The sequence below is a fragment of the Adiantum capillus-veneris genome, chromosome 14 (genome assembly GCF_014529385.1).
Source record: "Adiantum capillus-veneris isolate H3 chromosome 14, ASM1452938v2, whole genome shotgun sequence".
NCBI lineage: Eukaryota > Viridiplantae > Streptophyta > Polypodiopsida > Polypodiales > Pteridaceae > Adiantum > Adiantum capillus-veneris.
The window spans coordinates 27,899,948-27,912,254 of NC_140944.1; positions in this window are offsets into that span (position 1 = coordinate 27,899,948).

Sequence of the window (12,307 nt, forward strand, 5' to 3'; positions counted from 1 at the left end):
CAACATCAGCAACACAGTCTCCTTTCACAGAAGACTCAACAATGGCTGCATTTGTAGTGGAACCAGCATTTGCAGTGGAACCACCCTCTTTCTTCTTAGCCTCTTTGGCCTTCAACTTAGGACACGACTTGATCAAGTGATCATTGGCTTTACAATAATGGCAACGCATCTTCTTTTTGCCCTTATCACCAGAATTGCCAGACGAAGTGCTGCCAGTAGAAGCATTAGGAACAGAATTTTTGCCACTCGCAGCAGAACCATAAGAAGTGGCTGCATTACTGTTACCACCCTTTCTTTGAGAAGCAATAAAATCCTGTTCAACTGCACGCTGCCTAGTCCTGTTTTTTCTAGAAAGTGACTCTTGCAACAGCAATGTGCATAATGCATCAAACTTGACAACTTCGGGATTTCCTTGGGTCATCAGTCTCCAAGTACTAGCAAAAGTCTGGTAGGAATCTGGTAAGGCATCAAGAACAGTCTGCACAAGTGAACTGTCTGAAATGACTTCACCTGCAGAAATAAGCTGCTCATTGATATCCTTGACACTAGCAAGGAAAGTGTCCATATCATCTTCCTCATGCATAATCTTCGACTCCAGCTCTTTACACAGCAAAGCAATTTTAGCCTCATTGTGGCTTGCATAAAGACCTGCTAAAATATCCCAAGCTTGTTTTGTAGATTTTGCTGAACGGATGTGAGGAACAATGGTGCGCTTCACAGACAACGCAATCAATGCATAAGCCTGCGCATCCCTAACATCCCAACGAGCTTGTTCTGCCATAGGCAAAACAACTCTAACAGCTGCAATCCTTGCAGCAAGACCTGCAACATCCTCAACATCGCCTACATCCTCAGAACCAGGACGTACATCAATGCCCTGCACAATGTTCCAAACACCCTTTGACACAAGAACATGTTGCATCATATAAGCCCACATAGGGTAGTTGTCCCCATCCAACCTGTCCTCAGCAGCAAACATCTTGAACACATCTGTGTTGTTGTTGTCAGCCATAGTAAATGCTGCACCTGATGTGAAAACTGCCCGAAAATGGGAGAAATGGAGCGGGAACAACTTGTGCTATATAGCACAAACCGTAGAAGACTATAAGGCACCTGTTATGCAGAAAACGGCACTGACAAAAATTCTGCACAAAGTGACGAAATAGCATGTGCAGTACTGCCTGTAGTGGAAACAGAGGCCGAAATGAGCCCAAAACAAAATTCTGAGCAAAACAAGCTCTTCGAGCTTTCCCAAAATTTTTGTCGACCTGCGAACGCTCGCCAAAGCTCACTGAAATCGGAGAAAGTGAGCAGGCGTGTGCTGGAGCAGTTGGCGACTAAGCCCGGGAGGACGTGACTTGCTCTGATACCAATTGTTGGAATTAGGGTTGTAGAGAAACACACATAGCTTGGAGAAGACGAAGGAAGCTCAAGGCACACAATAGAGAGTGTGTTACTTAGTGTGCAATGAAAAGATAGATAGCCCTAGAGTGATGGGCGTATATACAATGCACGGGGGAAAAAACCTCTTAAAGAGGGAAAAAATGCCCCGGCGGTCCTAGTGTGTTCACACACATCACTACCACATGTATATGGTAACATAAAGATCTAGTCGACAGGAGTTGAACTCAAGACCTGTTATTCATGAGGAAAATGGCATTACCAATCTATCACACTTCAGTGATAGAAAAGTTATAGCATTTTTCTCCTTTTTTCATTGGCGTGCACACACACCCACACACACACCCGAGAAGAAGAGAGTTTAATTTAACGTCGTAGGAAACTAATTAAAGAGACCTAAAGATTTAGCCGATGAGGAGTTGAACTCAAGACCTATTATTCAAGAGAAAAATGGCATAACCAATCTACCACACTTGGGTGATAGAAAGGTTATACCATTTTTCTCTTTTTATTGACACACACACCCACACACACACACACACACACACACAAGAAGAAGAGAGTTTTAACACACACACACACACACACACACACAAGAAGAAGAGAGTTTTAACGTCGTAGGAAACTATCCCAAAAGACGTTAAAGATTAGGTTAGATGTAGACTTACGTTAAATTAGATTTAGGTTTATTTAAGTTAAATTAGATTAGATTTAGGTTTATTTTTAATTAGATTTACGTTTGATTAGATTTATGTTTATTTACGTTAGATTTAAATTTATGTTATATTAGATTAGATTTAGGTTTATTAATTTAAATTTATTTAAGTTATATTAGATTAGATTTAGGTTTATTTACGTTATTTACATTTTATTGAAGAGGGAATTGGCATAACCAATCTACCACACTTGGGTGATAGAAAGGTTATACCATTTTCTTCTTTTTATCGTTTAAGATAAGGTTAGATTTAGATTTTCGTGTAGGCGCAACTCAGAGAGCCGCCGACGCTTGGAAGAAATGATGAGAAAATTTCTTGCGTTCACAGCCTCGACAGTCCATGCGGACCAACAATTCCACCTGCATGTTCGACTGCTACTACCATACAATAAGCCGTCATGTTCAGCTAATGGAAGAGCAAATTGAACCTACACAGAAATTAGTAATGCAAAATGATGATTCCAAGGGTTACACACACACACACACCACATCCCGTCAAATCTAGAGTAAGAATTAAGTGCCTTGAGTAGACATCAGCTACATTGCAAGAATGGCGTACCTGCATGCTACAAACAAAGATCTACTGTGAAAAGATGTTAAGATGCTGTGAAATGCTACAGCTAGAGAAGAGGCAAAGGGGTTTTGTCCACTACATGCAGTATCATGTAGACGTGGGTGTGTAGATTTCTTGTACCCACAAATATAGGCATTGACCAATAAAGACGAGATTATAACCCGGTGGTTCTGATCTCCGTGCACCTCTAGACCGAGGTGTGCGGGGATTGGACATGACTAGAGAATGTGAGGTAGTTTACAGTGTGAATAGAGAGAGAGAGAGAGAGAGAGAGAGAGAGAGAGAGAGAGAGAGAGAGAGAGAGAGAGAGAGAGAGAGAGAGAGAGAGAAAAGACGAAGAATGCCAATAGAAGATTAAATTTTTTGTCCAGGTTATAAGATTTTTACCCTCATTATAAGTAGTGACGAGGATGTGGGGCCGTCCAACCGAAACACCTATCTCTCAATGAGGATCTTATGTCCTTGTAATCATTGCAAGCATGATGTGCGACGGACAAGACACGTTTTTTGGCAGCAAGTTCGCGAATTTGGCGAGTTTGATCCATCTATTATAGATCGAGTTGTTGCCAATTATAACTCGTCGGACTCTGACGCTAGCCAACAGGCAACAATCTTGCAACCCAATAGACGTATTCGCAGGCGCTTTGGTCAAGCAGCATATGTGAGGCCACAAGATGTAGCCTCTGACAGCTCGGGGGATGATCATGCAGACCACATTCCCAACGAGGAAATGTTTGAGCCCGAGATTGATGAAATGATCGAGACGATCATGGATTCAAAAAGGCTTGTCTATGATGATATGAAAAGTGAAGCCAATACGTCATTGTATAATGGAGCACATGTGTTTAGATTGAAAGCGCTCCTGGTTCTTCTCAACATGTAGACAAAGTTTGGATGGAGTGACACTAGCATCACAGCGCTTTTCAGGTGATCTATTACAATTAGTTTACTTTAATAAAACTCTAAATGTATAATGATCTGATATATTTTTACACAATTGTACCGTATTTTTATGTTGTGTAGATTTCTCAAAGAGCACATACTACCAGCTGATAATGTGATGCCAGATTCCTGAGAGGAAGCAAGAAAGATTTTGCGAAACTTGGGGATGGATTACAATTCGATCCACGCTTGTCCTAATGACTGCATTCTTTTCAGAGGGGAATACATAGACATGGAGAAGTGTCTGAAATGTGATTCCGAAGATATCGAGTAGATCTCCATGGAACAAAAATTCCGCAAAAGGTTTTGCGACATTTTCCTCTGCTTCCTTGCATCAAGCATTTCTTCAAATGTAAGTCCATGGCCACCCTAGCATCATGGCATGAGGAGAATAAATCTTCGGATGGTGTGCTACGGATTCCTGCAGATTGTGCAGCCTGGAAACATATAGATGGAACATGGTCGGATTTTGCCAGGGAAGCTCGAAATTTGCGCTTAGGCCTAGCTATGGATGGCGTAAATCCATTTGGTCAAAGATCAACATCTTACAGTGTATGGCCCGTTGTCATCGTCAACTACAACATTCCCCCGTGGTTGACTACGAAGAAGGGGCACCTATGGCTAAGCTTGATTGTGCCGAGGTGATATAAAGTGAAGAATATGGATGTGTATCTTCGTCTACAATTGGAAGAGCTACAACAATTGTGGATTGGCATAAAAGTGGTGGATATGAGCCGACACACAGGTCGACGGAATGCTTTGATCAGAGGCATTCTAATGTGGACCATACATGACTATCCCGGACTAACAGAATGCTTAGGTGATCTATTTACACTCCTCACTCAGACACTGTAAATCTTGGTTTTTCTCAAGCTGATCTATTATCATGTGTATACATGCAGGGCTTCAAAGAAGCGGATACCGAGCATGTGTCACATGTGGACCTAGACTGAATGCACGTAGGGTGCCCTCATTGAAGAAGCAAATCTAGGAAGGTCATCAAGCGTATCTTCTAGAGAATCATGTGTTACGCGATGGCTTTTTGGAAAGAGAGCCACCGAGGATGTCTGCACAAGCATGGTTAGAGCAGAAGGAGATGTGTGATGACGGATTGCCCCCAGGGATGAAGAGACTATCTCTATGGTACGAGTTACCATACTGGCCCCGACTCATGATCAATCACTTACTCGATCCAATGCACATATTCAAGAATGTGGGTAATCTACTATGGGACCATCTGACCGGCAAGAAAGATACTTTGGGAGCCAGAGTTGACCTTAGAAATGTGGATCGTATGGAGCAATATTGGCCGCAAACAGCGTCCGATGGATTGATAAAACTCCCTAAAGCACCATGGATTTTCACGAGAGCCCAAGAACGCAAAGTAAAAGAGACCATTCGATCTTTGCGGACCCCCACTTGCGTAATGCACTCACTCCGAACGTGTTTTACTAAAGAAGGAAAGTTCACCGGTTTGAAGTCACACGACTGGCATAAAATGTGTCAGGTATGTTCATAGTGGACTATATCATAGTGGGAATTGTGTAACAAATTCGTGTGTGGACTTTAATATCATTGATGCACGTGTTTTGCAGTTTATTTTACCGGTTGCCATTGAGGGATGTTTGTCTCTTGACGTCCGTAACACAATCTACAAACTTGCGAAGTTGGTACAATGGATCTCACAAAAGGAGATCAACGTAGACTCCATACCGTTCGCCAAACTAAACGCTACGGAGGTTGTGTGCATGTTTGAGAAACATTTTTCTACTACCATGCTAACCATTCAGGTGCATCTTCTTGTTCACATAGTTGATGAGGTGGAAATAGCTGACACAATACATTCCAGATGGATGTTCTTTTTAGAACGTTTCATGAAAACTCTCAAGGGATATGTGCGTCAGAAGGCACGTCCGGAGGGTAGCATGGCAGAAGGTTGGCTAGTATCAGAGTCCCTAGTGTACATTGGAGAGTGGCTAGACGGATTTGATAAAGCCCGGGACATGCTATGGCGAACCATAGATGATGAGCGCATATCTAGAATTGTCATGTGCAATCTCGCTGTTGAGAAGAAGATGACGGAAGATATAGAGGCTAAAATCAACCGATTTTGCGTTCTTCACAATCCAGTCATGTAGAAGTGGATTTCACAATATGAGGATGCAAAGCAAGATCTTCACACTCGTCTAGGCGCCGGCGCTCTAGTGGTGGCGGTAGTAGTTGTTGTGGGGGTGCTACCACCGATGCTTCGACACCGTCTCGTGTTCGACGAGGCTCTTTACCCTCCCCTTCTTTGCCCGTCCCGACTCCAGCCACGGCATCGCCATTGACACCAGGTTTTGCGCGGCTGATTGCCCTTCCCTGCAGCAGCTACACACCACTAGCTACTCCTCCAGGAGTCACTCCAGTGGATACACCTCACTTCGGGGCTCAGACTCCAGTGGAGACTCCTGGCGTCCATACCCCCGTTGACACGCCGCTAGAGACCCCTGTCGAGACACCCAGGTTCACGCGTCAGCCGTCAGAGGGCTTGCCTTACTCCGTCGACTTTAGCGGCGGCATCATCTTGGATGATGAAGGCAAGAAGGTGATTTCACGCATGCATGGTCTTTGCTCTCAGGTGTTTAGACACTACATATTAAACACCTGGAGTGAAGTACCGAATGAATTAAAAGACAGAGTCATCAGCATGCTTCATGACGAGTTTCCTGTTCGAACACGGGATGACCGCTTCAATGAAGATGTGATGAAGATTCGAATGCGCGAATACTGCAAGCATAAGCGTTCTGAAGTGCAAAAAGCAATCAAGCATGGGTGGATCAGACCAGATTGGCTGGCCAAAGAAGATTGGAAGCATGCGAAGAAAGAAGCGCGCGAGAATCCTGACAAGTGGAAGCAACAAAAGGAGGCAGCGAGAGCGCGAGTAGAGGGACTCCCTAAAGCACCATGGATTTTCACAGGAGCCCAAGAACGCAAAGTAAAAGAGACCATTTGATCTTTGTGGACCCCCACTGGCGTAATGCACTCGCTCCGAACGTGTTTTACTAAAGAAGGAGAGCTTACCGGTTTGAAGTCACACAACTGGCATAAAATGTGTCAGGTATGTTCATAGTGGAATATATCATAGTGGGAATTGTGTAACAAATTTGTGTGTGGACTTTAATATCATTGCTACACGTGTTTTGCAGTTTATTTTACCGGTTGCCATTGAGGGGTGTTTGTCTCTTGACATCCGTAACACAATCTACAAACTTGCGAAGTTGGTGCAATGGATCTCACAAAAGGAGATCAACGTAGACTCCATACCATTCGCCAAACTAAACGCTGCGGAGGTTGTGTGCATGTTTGAGAAACATTTTCCTACTACCATGCGTAGAGGAGAGTCTGGTTTTCTTGAGGTAGATTCAACTAAGAAATGGATTGACCTAAGAGACAGTTTCGTACTATCCGAGCATTGTGAACAAGTAAGTATGTAAATAGTTAACATCCCATTTTAGAATTTATGTGCTTGGAAGCTCTCGTGTAAGTTATGTGGCTATGGCAGGTGATATTTCATCCTACAAAGTCTGTATCAAACTGGTGGTACGTCATAGAGGTAGCCCCTCGTAGTGCACGGACGTATGAACGCTACCATGTGCCAATCACAGCGGCATCAATGGAGGAGATCGGAGAAGATGCTCAGTCAGAAGCCGTTGAGGTGGTGCCAGACGAACATCAAGCTGCTATTCTCTATGGGGTGTATACAGAGGATCTACAAAATGAAACAGAGGACATCTGTTTAAACGGAGAGCTCTATATAGGTATAGGAAGTTATGCTGAGCTATGCGGATGAGAAAGATCTCTTAAAGCCATAAATATTATATTTGAACAATTTTGCTCCGTTTCGTAAAAACTCTGGCTCTCTAAGTACCTTCCATGTTGTATAATGCTCTTTTGATTTTGCGCTCACATCCTGGGCAATCCATGGCCACATGCAGCTCCACCACCTGGTTTTTTGACACGCAAGATTTGATCGTGTGCGCTCTCTCTCTCTCTCTCTCTCTCTCTCTCTCTCTCTCTCTCTCTCTCTCTCTCTCTCTCTCTCTCTCTCTCTCTCTCTCTCTCTGTCTCTCTCTCGATTGAAAATTCTGAGTTATCGACTTGACTCTTCCATCACTCAAGTTGAATAGAAGAAGAACGCGTCATTGCGTCATTGTATTTATATGCGTCATTGCGTCATTGTATTTAATGATCTTTGCGTCCACTCCAGGTACGTATGATCTAGGTATGTTCTCACAAGCAGAGACGACGAGCACCTCCTCCTCCTCTCTCTCTCTCTCTATCTCTCTCTCTCTATCTACTTGTCCATGTTTTCTGCTCCATTCATTCAATATTAAGTTTAAATATTCGCGTGTTTAATGCAGGTATGGATGATGAGGAGTTTCTTTCTTCTTTGTCAGCCTAGCAGAGACAGTGGTACGTGGAGCGTCATCGCTCTGGAGCACCATGGCGTGTTCCTACTCCATCCGCATCTCCCTCTTTTTCAGAGCATTCAACACGCTCCAAAGCTTCGATGTCGACGCGACGATCTTCACACTCGTCTAGGCACCGACGCTCTAGTGGTGGCGGTGGCGGTTGTTGTGGGGATGCCGCTACCGATGCTTCGACACCGCCTCGTGTTAGACGAGGATCTTTACCCTCCCCTTCTTTGCCCATCCCGACACTAGCCACGGCATCGCCATCGACACCAGGTTTTGTGCGGCTGACTGCCGTTCCTCGCAGTTACACACCACTAGCTACTCCTCCAGGAGTCACTCCAGTGGACACTCCTCGCTTCGGGGCTCAGACTCTAGTGGAGACGTCTGATTAGACGACGTCAGTTTAGCCATAGCTAGATAGCATTAGTTTTTTTTTGTCATAGCTTATGTATCATAAGACGAATTTTATACGGCTTTTTGAAAACCATGTATATTTTTTAAATAATGACAATGGTTTGTAACTATTGCATTTGCAAAGTTTAACAATCAAGTGATTTTGCCTATGTGTACAATTGTCATTGATTTACTTTCATCAATTCACGCTTGTCAGTTTTGTATCTTTATTTTGCAAACAATACATACTATGGATGATGGAGTTAATGGTTATATTGTCTTGTGGGTGACTATTTTGGGTCTATATCTACCTTTGCACTTTTTTTCCAAAGGTGAATCAATTAATGAAACATTCAATATGGTTGATGGTTGAATACCCTGCCACCAAAAAATTTTCCTCTCGGCGTCACTATGAACGTCTCTATATAAGGCTCTGCAGCGTCGCTATAGATGGCTCTGCAACGTCGCTATAATCGTCGCTATATAGCGACGCTTATAGCGACGTCCCCGTATCGACGTATATAGCGACGCTTATAGAGACGTCCCCGTATCGACACTGGTAGCGACGCTCTTAGCGACACCGGGGGTTATAAAAACCAAGTGTATTTCCGTCACTAAAAGTGTCACAAGAGCACACAATCTCTTAAGTGGAAACCTCTTGAGTTTCTTGCCAGACTGATTCTCAACGAGTGCTAAAAAAATTTGGAACACAGGAAGAACTTGATCCTTATGTTTCAAAGTATATGCCCACACCTTTCGACTAGAGTCATCTATGAATGTCACAAAATAGCTGGCCCCCCTAGAGATTTGGTTGACATAGGACTCAATGGTAAGTGCACGGACCTAGTCTGTTTGCCATAGATACAGTGCTCACAACAGGAAAGTCAATATAAGACAAGACAAGTAAGTATCCAAAACAACTCAGAGTTCTCATTCCTTTTTGGCTAATATGACCTAGCCGGCAATGCCACAACTCAGTAGACGGCAGCTCGGCTATAGATATGTAATCATGACCAACATCTGACACATGCATGGAATACAAGGTACCATGCTTCTAATCTCTGAGTACAACAAGATTACCTTTGTGTGCTATTCATGAACCATTTCCAAATGTGGTGTTGTAGCCCAAATCATCAAGCTGACCAACAGAAATCAAGCTTTTAGTCAACTTGGGCACATGTCTGACATTACATAAAAGTGTGTGCCATTCTTAGATGCAATTTGACATTTTTGACACCCTCAATGTCTAGTTCATAAGCATCACCAAGTCTCATTTTGCCACAAGAGTGAGAATAAGTAGAGAACCACTCTCTATGTGGTGTCACATGGAAACTCGCACCAAAATCTACTATCCAATTATGTGCATACTGCACATCTTCTGTAACAAGAGCCTCGACAGGTAGATTTACTGTGAAGACCAATACGTCAGAGGTAAGTGGCATAACAACCGCTCCGCTAGAAGAGTCTCTACAATAGGAGCATTTGAAGACTCTAGCATATTGATCTCCTCTAACTTTACTTTGTCCTTGTTTGAATCATCAAACTTAGAAGTTTTACTGGATTGTTTATCCTTCTTGCTTTGCTACCATTTCTTGCAATCCTTCTTCACATGGCCTTTTTTATGGCAGTGATAGCACTCGACATTACACATAGAACCCCAAGACTTACTGCGTGAGTCCCCACGTTCCTTGCTTTTGGTTGCAAGCTAAAGATAATATGGCGATAAACACTGGTAATTCTGGGAAAATATCGGCAGAGTTTCCCCAGAAAAACTGACAGAATCTCAATCCAAAATTGTCACAAGAGATCAGTAATGCATCAAAATTAATTCTCTCAAAGCATAAGACAAACACATCAACCACTGACTGTGCATAAAAAAGTCAAAAGCTGACCCAAGACTGCAAACACGGCGTCAAATGCACCTAGCCCTTTCTATACATGTCCTATGGTGAGGCCACAAAAAAGGGGTACTCCAGCAACCTGTATCACCGAAAGGATCTCAACAGTCGAGAGTCCCCCAACTCAAGAAAACCTCACGCTGTCGACCCTCACAAAAGGTTATGCAGACGGAAACCAGCCCAGTCTTAGAAAGGGCCTCCGAACTGAGTCTCAAAAACGGTCAAGACTGCCAGAAACAAGCCAAATCGGCTCCACAAAAGGTACATATGGCAGTTTCCGCAACTCAACGTACATCCACTAGCAACAATACTGCAAAATGCAGTATACGCGCTCAAACAGGTGCCAAACAAAATGTGCAAGCAGTAAAAAAATCCCTACGTGGGGAGTAAAACCGCTCTCAAAAGAGCTCAAGCACTATCAAAAGTGCCGAAACAATGCATATGTGCATCAAGTACTCCCGCTGAAATCTGTGCTGATGCAAAACACTGCAACCTGTAAGAAACCTGGATGTCCTGTATGTATGCAAGAGCCTGTGAGGAGATGGATGCCTGAAAAACACGAGACAATGTCAAAGCCAAAAAGTGCTCCTAATCAGCCCATAAACATCGTCTCAATAGCACATAATAGCCATAAAACAGCTATATACCATCCCAAAATAGTCTTTGAACAACTTGCACCTGTGTCCTGTACATGTACCTGTAGCAAAAGTGGAGTTGAAAAATACAACTCCTGAAGCGTAGCTCGGATGAATCTTTCCACTGCACGAACAACTTCAAAAGGGGGTAAAACCTCAGGACACCTATTGGAAACGCTCTCGGAATGCTGAATTTGCCGATGCCGAAATTGAAAACCTATTTGCACTTTTAAAAGTGCACGCGCACAGAGACGCAAAAACGACAAGTACAAACCTTTCTCTGATACCAGTTGAAGGTGCCGCGGGAAGCGTGTGGGAGTGCATGTGCAAGAGCAGAGAGAGAGACCTACTTTGGGTGGAGCACACATCAACATTATCCTGTTTTTCAGCTCCTTATTCTGTTGTATTAAAGAATAAGTGTATAATAGTTAAGTTAGTAGATTGGTTAGTAGTAAGTGGGATGTCCGGCCAGTTGGCCAACAGAGGGGACCTAGAGGTCCGATGATATTTTCTCGTCGGTACGACCGTGTAGCCCGTTGGGTATATATATATAGGGCCCCTTGGGGCTCCATTTCCTTCACATTTTCCTTCCCCTTCCACCCCTTGGTATCCAAAGATTTGTCAAGATTTCGAGAGCCCTCACAAGAAAGACAAAAGATTATGGTATAAATTTTAGCTTAATCTAAACACACACACACAAGTTCTATGAGAGATAAGAGAAATTTGACTACGTCTGATTTAGAGTAATAAATACACATGCACTTTTCTTGAAAAATTTCGTCAACACCGTGAAATTGGACTATTTTATAGACAGCTATAGAGGTAACCAATCATCATACATGGAATTCTTTTTTAAAAGTTCATCAATGCTCTAGGCTATTTTCAGTAGGTGCTAGAGGAGCTTACTATTCGGAACGGCGTTAACTCATTGTGGGATGCGCACAACATGAACAAGGACAAAAACCTCAAGGCTATTTTCAATGGTTGCAAAGTGAGGGTCTTTGTTGAGATGAAATCACCTATGCATGCATCTTGAATGCATGTGGCTCTACGCAAGATAGCTAATATGGGCTTAAAAATTCACTTTGATATTGTTAGTCAAGGGTTGTTGCAAAAAATTGTCGTGCTTGCCAATGCCTTGGTCGATATGTATGCCAAATGTGGTGCACTTTAGAAAGCACAAAACGTGCCTGAGGAGCTTCATGTCCTGAATGCCGTCTCTTGGAGTGAGTAGGGCCAAAAATCCCTCGGTTGTTTTTGGCGAATGCAAAGTGTGGGCCTCTCTCCAGATG